The 6,762-nt window shown below is 44.9% G+C and overlaps 1 pseudogene; it reads left to right on the plus strand.

The window, feature by feature from the left end:
• Window positions 1–4,707: 4,707 nt before the first annotated feature.
• LOC125502706 lies at window positions 4,708–4,826 on the plus strand (annotated as a pseudogene).
• Window positions 4,827–6,762: the final 1,936 nt, after the last annotated feature.

Genomic DNA, 6,762 nt, shown 5'->3' on the forward strand with positions numbered 1-6,762 from the left:
ATCAATGATGATACAGTGTCTCCAAACTTGCCCTGTACGACAATGGAGATATCATCCGCATATGCCAGTGCAAACCCCTTCCCCTCAAGAGACGACAGGTGCCTGTACACCACCAGGCTCCACAGCAGAGGCGACAAAACCCCTCCACGGTACCGGATGGCATCGCCTCTACCTCCATCTCCATAACAGTAACCGCCGGGGTTGGAATGTTGACCTGCCCCTCGAGGTGCCAACATGTTTTCGGCTTCCCCCGGTACTTGCGGGTACCTTCCTCCCCTTCGTTTTTGAGGGCTTGGTTGCCCCCTCTTTTGTGGCCCTAGGGCTTGTTCAGGTTCCTTGCAGAGAGGGCCCTGAACGTAACCCTCGAGAAGTTGCAGTGGGGTCTGTATTGAATCTCACCCAACTGTTCCCACGAGTTCTGGTCCATGAGGATCGTTAGCAGCCTATTGCTAGCTTCTTCGTTCCCCAGCCCCACAACCTTCCAGGTACTGGTGTTCAGATTATTCTGGACACCGATCCTGTGTAGTGTCCTCTCCAAAGGTGTAATTTCGGGGATGAACATTATTGCTCTCTTTGGCTTGGGAAGCCTGTTTGCCTCCACAAGCACCAGCTCCGCCCCAGTCCAGGGTTTGGCCTCTCCCACCACCGCGCCGATCCAGTCCACAGTGGCCTGGTCAGAGCAGGTGATCAGAAGGGCGCCCCTCTGTAGCGGCATACTGCAAACTTAAGATTCGTCGTCCCTGGTTGCAGTTCATCAATTATCTCGAGCAGGTGCCTCTTTATGAGTTCTCCCTACTCAGTAGAAAAGTTTTTCTCGGGATGTCGGACCTCCGCTATGGCCATCTTAATCCCGGAAATCGCGTCCCTGTACGATTTGTGTGCAGTCCCTTTCCTTACGGAAGTCCACACACGGCCGCTTAGGTTGCGGTTTGTCGGGTGTGCTGGCATCCGACCGGTGTCGCTTTTGCGTCCCAGTCGTGGCAGCTTCGTTGGTGTGTGCTGATTCCCCTGAGAGTCTATCTGGCACAGTTTTGGTAGGTCCAAACTTTTGTTTGTCCCTAACTATTATTTTCTTTCGTGTGGCGGCTCCCGATAGTTTTTTACCCCTCGGTCGTTTGCCAGCTGCGGAGCCCGCCGGTATTTTGTGGTGTTATAATAGTGCTGGTTGTGTGTTTCTCCATATCATTCCCGTGAGCAGCTAGGGAAAGGTTGGTCTACCCACATAGAGCCCCGCATGTGTGGTTAAGGCTAATACAATGAGGTGCGCTTGTTGCCTCAATGTTAGTCGCTATTGGCTGGGCCTCCCCCCAGCCTTGCATCTCTTGGCGCGCACTATACCGTAAGAATTGGGAGGTGTTATCACGCGATCCGGGTAGTGAAATCAAGATCCCCGTGCCCCCTGGAGTACCTATCTCGAGGCCGGAGCCACGAGAGTCGTTGCACTGCAGGCGGTTTGTGACACGAGCTGGTCCGCGGCGACTGCTTTTCCTATCCGCCACCTGGGGACGCGCCAGTTGGGTCGCTCAACCTGCACGGGATAACATATGGTTACGCTAGGCGCTCGTGAAAGCATGTTGGAAAATAATCAAAAACATAATATCATTGCAAATTTATGCTTTATTCGGTAAGAAATGTAGCGCAAGGCCTACATTGCACTTCTGGTACATGGTTTGTCGCAAGAATTGTATCGAGCAAACTAAATGCATTCTACAAATTCAAAATTTTATCTTTTTCATCAGGTTGTACATTGGCAGTGAAATGGATAAACCGCAAATTTTCAAGAAACGATTTCGTAGCATGTAATTATAAACAAGCTCGTTCCTCATATCAGTTTTGTGATCCCAATAAATCCGTTTTTACGGAAGTTCATTATATTTGGTGGGAATGGGAATAGCTAGAAAAACATTTCCTTCTTCTTCTTCTAACTTATGCTATCATTGTCCGAAAGCACTCCACAACCTGGTGGCTCGATGAAAATATTGGATTTTTACATAATTACCATATACAATGTCTAAAGCTTCCTTGAAAGAAAATCCTTTTTTGAAAAGACAAATGTATAGCGTAACCATAAGTATAGTTACACAGACATAAACAGTGTCATAACTCATTCATCCAACTTTTAAACTGTTGTTTGTTTATCTATATACCGGGTGTCAATTTGAAAACATCTCACCCTTAATATCTTTCCTGCAGTTGAAAATATGAAAAATCGGAAAGACCCGTCAGTTTTATTTGTCAGGGGACACTTCAAATGAATGTTTTTAGCCTCCTTCTTTTAACCCCCTAGGACGGGTAGATGTTACCCTTAGAATCATAAATGGGAAGGTGGGACAATTCTCGTTACACTAATTATTACTTTGTTGTTTTTCGTCCAGGGGTTTTCGCATAATCGCGTTTCAAAGATGTAGAAACAATTAAACTTGCGTGCATTTTATTTCTTATTTATTTATTATTTTACATCGACAAAAACAACATTTTATTTGCGGAAGAGAACATTCTACAATAAAACCTGTTACTTACTACTTACGCACTATCTTATTAAATTGTTCAAAATGTTGTCCATTTTGCAGTAAACAATAAAAAAGTCTGTTTCTAAACTCCTCCCTAACTTTTCGCAAGCCTTTACCGGGAATTGACGGGCATTCTACTACAAGTCGCCTTTTAAGATCACCAATATCAGCATTAGGGTGAACTGAAAATATATGGTTCTTACACTTTTTTTAATTTCTCTTATGGAAGAGTGCTTAAAAGCTGCGAAATATTGGTTCTCTACAATTAAGTTTTGAGGTGCCCCGAAGGTTTCTGACTTTTAGAGACTTTGAATTTCTTGCGTATTTCTCAATTTTTTTATTTAATTAAATAATAAGAAAATTAAGATAGAGTATCAAAAGAGATAGACTTTCGAGGCCATTCCTTGAAACTAATGGGTTTTTAGGCCGTCGTTGTGTAGAATTTCTTTTTGACGTTTCACAAGCACGAGTGGCTTGCATCTTCAGAAGTGGTTTGCTTGAAGGCCTACACTGTTCTGATGCGATTCCTCGGGCGCAGTCCGTATTTATACACCGGTTGCGATGACGTGTTTTGTGATGGCGTGGCCTGTGTCATCGGAGCTTGCGCCTTCTGTTGGCTGTTGCTATCCTTCGGTGTACTGGATGCTCTTTCCTCTCCTGAGCTGTTGCAAATTGTTGCAGTTTTTGCGTTGGTGAGTGCTGCAAACCATATCCCGTTTACCGCCATTGTCTCTCAGAGTTACTTCTACGCCATTTAATGCTACAGTTAGATGGTCATACCACAGGGCCCCGTTGTTTCTAAGGTGAAATAGGGGAAAACTTCCTGTAGTTCAATTTGAAATTATAACTACGACACTACGACCTACCATAACGGACGAAAATCTCAGTACAGACCAAAAATACCTATTGGATATAATGACAGCAATTTCGACGGGAATATTTTCTTCCGATTTGGCAAATAAGGATCCAGGTCCACAAAATCATTCCAGATGGGTCACAACTGCAAATAGAATCTTACGTTTATACGCAGCTAACATTGATCCAGGTGAAAATCTGAAAACTCTGGCAACTTTTGTTTTAAAAGTATACGGACGAATGTGGTTTAAAATCAAATGCAATTCTTCATGCACAAAACGATCAAAACATTTATGTTCAACCATAAATTACAACTTTTATCTTAGCAATGACTTAAAAAGGGTAATTGATCCCGTCATCCAAAGAAATACTTATTATGGTCATCCTGAAAACCTTCTTATAGCAATGCTAACCGATAAAAAGAAGATTATTAAAGAAATAGCCTTTCGTCGTATTTTAAAAGCAAGATCTCAAAAAATAGCTGGCATTCGAAAGTTCAAAATACTGTAACGGAAATGACCTGGGGTACTCACGTTTGGAATGGGGGGATCGAAATTAATGGTATTTCAGTAAATGGGAGCCCCATTTACTGTCAATTATGACACTGACAAGCGGGAAGTTTCGCACCTGTTCTGGAGATTTCGAGAACTATTTGGGTTACCTGGAGGAAACTATATAAGCGACGACGAGAACCAGAGGGAGGAAGTGAAGTGACAGGAGCGAAAGTTAGTTTGTTCCTGTTTCACTCACTCGAGTGGAATAAAAGTTGTAAGCTGTTCTTCTATTTTGAGGCTTCCAATTATACGAAAATCATTTTTTGGAGAGTTTGAAGTCACCGAACCACCTTTAACTACAAATTTAACAATTAATTTTATATAACTAAGCTGACCATATAATAACATCTCTGCGAAAGTTGAATAATACCGGTTTCCGTCCGATCACCGAAGTTGAACAACGCCGGGCGCAGTTAGTTCTTGGATGGGTGACCGCTTGGGAACACCGCGTGCCGTTGTCTTTTTGCTTCTCAATCTCTGTTCGATTTAGTTTAGAGTGTTATTGCATTATCTTAAAGAGGACATCGAAAACATCCAAAGTAAGTCAGTTGCTAAACTTTTGGTCGCAAGAATCATGAGTACAGTGCATTTCTGATCTGTTGTCTTTTTGCTTCTCAATTTCTGTTCGATTTAGGTTGAAGTGTTATTGCATTACCTCAAAGAGTACATCGAAAAGATCCAAAGTAAGTCAGTTGCTAAACTTTTGGTCGCAAGAATCATGAAAACGGTGCATTTCTGATCTGTGCAATACTGAACGTATAAAACCCGCGTTCGAGCAGTTACTTTTAGGCAACGACCATCCACGTTGAATAATACCGGTTTCCGTCCGATCACCGAAGTTGAACAACGTCGGGCGCGGTTAGTACTTGGATGGGTGACCGCTTGGGAACACCGCGTGCCGTTGTCTTTTTGCTTCTTAATCTCTGTTTGATTTAGTTTTTTTCCAGTGGAAAGTGTTAATGCATTTTCACAAAGAGCACATCGAAAAGATCCAAAGCAAGTCAGTTGCTAAACTTTTGGTCGCAAGAATCAGGAGAACGGTGCATTTCTGGTCTGTGCAATACTGGACGTATAAAACCCGCGCTTGAGCAGTTACTTTTAGGCAACGACCATGCCACGTTGAATAATACCGGTTTCCGTCCGAAAATCTTGTAAAACGCAGGGCGTCATTCATTGTTCCGGGGAGTTTTCGAGCTGACAATTTTAGTTTTTCGCCAATTTCCCAGTTTTTTTGGAGCGGATGTTTTGATTTTTTAAATATTTTTGTTGACTGGATCAAACACTTCGCGACAAAGTGCTGTTAAATAACGTGGCGGACATCTCCGCCAATCGTGACTCGCGCGAAGCCCCTGTGGCTACCACGGACAACGAGGACAATGAGTCCGTAGTGTCGATTGCATCGCACAGCTCTAATTCGAGCAGTGTCGCTGAGCTTACGGCGTTTACAGGTCTTGCAGAGAAGAAAACGGAAAGATTCAGGCAAATCTGCAGCCTCCCCAAAAAGCATCCGAACTGTGCGCGTTGTTCAGTACTTTCAGCGGTGCGAGGTGCAGCATACACCACCAACAAACCCCTTAAATGGTCACTGGTGGTAAATCACATGAAGAGTGACCATCCCAGCGGTACGCGACGAAGAACCGTTCAAGCGCAAGTCGGTACCGTACCGATTCAAAAGCGCAAACTTGAAGCGGTAATCCCAAAAAAGCCCACAAACCTGAACAAAAAATCCAAGCAGCCAACGGAAACTCAACTGGCTGAAAAAGAGCCAGCCGTGATTGGTTCAACCATAGCCATGGACCTATCACCAGCGCCGGCTCTGGACCATCCAGGCGACAATTGCAAACCTTTCAAAGTGCCTTTCAAAGGAGACAAAATCGTGGAAGAGTATCATGGCCACCGCCGAGCCACCAACCGCCTTAGCAAACAAGTATTCTCCAATTCAGCCACCCCCTGTTGCTGATTCTGAACCCTCAGCTCGCGAAGAGCAGTCGGAATGATATCAACATCTGGCTGCAAAAGTGGCATCTCCGCCTTCCCAAAACCTAAGAAAAAGGATGACAAGCCGCCTCCTCTTCTAATTGCGGGAAAAGCTAGTAGCCACACTGCACTGGTTAAAGGGCTTGAATCAATCACCAGCAAACCCTTTAGTCTAAAGTATACAAAATCGTCTTTAATTGTATACTGCAGCTGCATACTCGACTGGGCGGCGGTAAAAAGATCACTGGAAGCGGATAGCAGCCAGTTCCACACGTATGCTCCCGCTGGGGAGAAAACGCACGCTTTTATTCTCAGGGGGTTGGGGGTTGGAGGGAAATAGAAAAAGGCATTGAGGCCAAAAATGTTTCCTCAATGAAAACCAAATTTAGGCCTTGTTTTTTAGTCGTGACCAATGATAAGGTCACAATAAGAACGTTGAAAGCCAAAGCAAGGGTGGTCTGCAGTGCGAGAGTGTCCTGGGAGACCAGGAACAATAGGAAATCCCTTACACAGTGCCGTCGCTGTCAGGGTTGGGGCCATGTTTCTGCAAATTGCTTCAGAAACTATAAGTGCTCCCGCTGCGCCAAAGCGCACGAAATCACGGCATGCCCACCCGGTGCGACTCTAAAGTGTGCCAACTGTGGGGGCCCACACCGCAGTTTTGATGACAACTGCCCTGTCTATGTTTTTAAACAGGCACAGACACCCGCATCAGAGCGGCAGCAATTTGTTCCGTCACCCCTATCTACAAGACAAGCCTGGGGGCAAACCGCGCGCGCTTCCGGCCCGATTCACCCACCACCAAACAGCAGGACCATGGCGCCAAACGACAACAGGTCCAAGCTGCCCAGTCAACTGAACTCGCT

The sequence above is a fragment of the Dendroctonus ponderosae genome, unplaced genomic scaffold (assembly GCF_020466585.1).
Source record: "Dendroctonus ponderosae isolate FM_Combo_2020 unplaced genomic scaffold, Dpon_F_20191213v2 Dpon_F_20191213_1, whole genome shotgun sequence".
Taxonomy (NCBI): domain Eukaryota; kingdom Metazoa; phylum Arthropoda; class Insecta; order Coleoptera; family Curculionidae; genus Dendroctonus; species Dendroctonus ponderosae.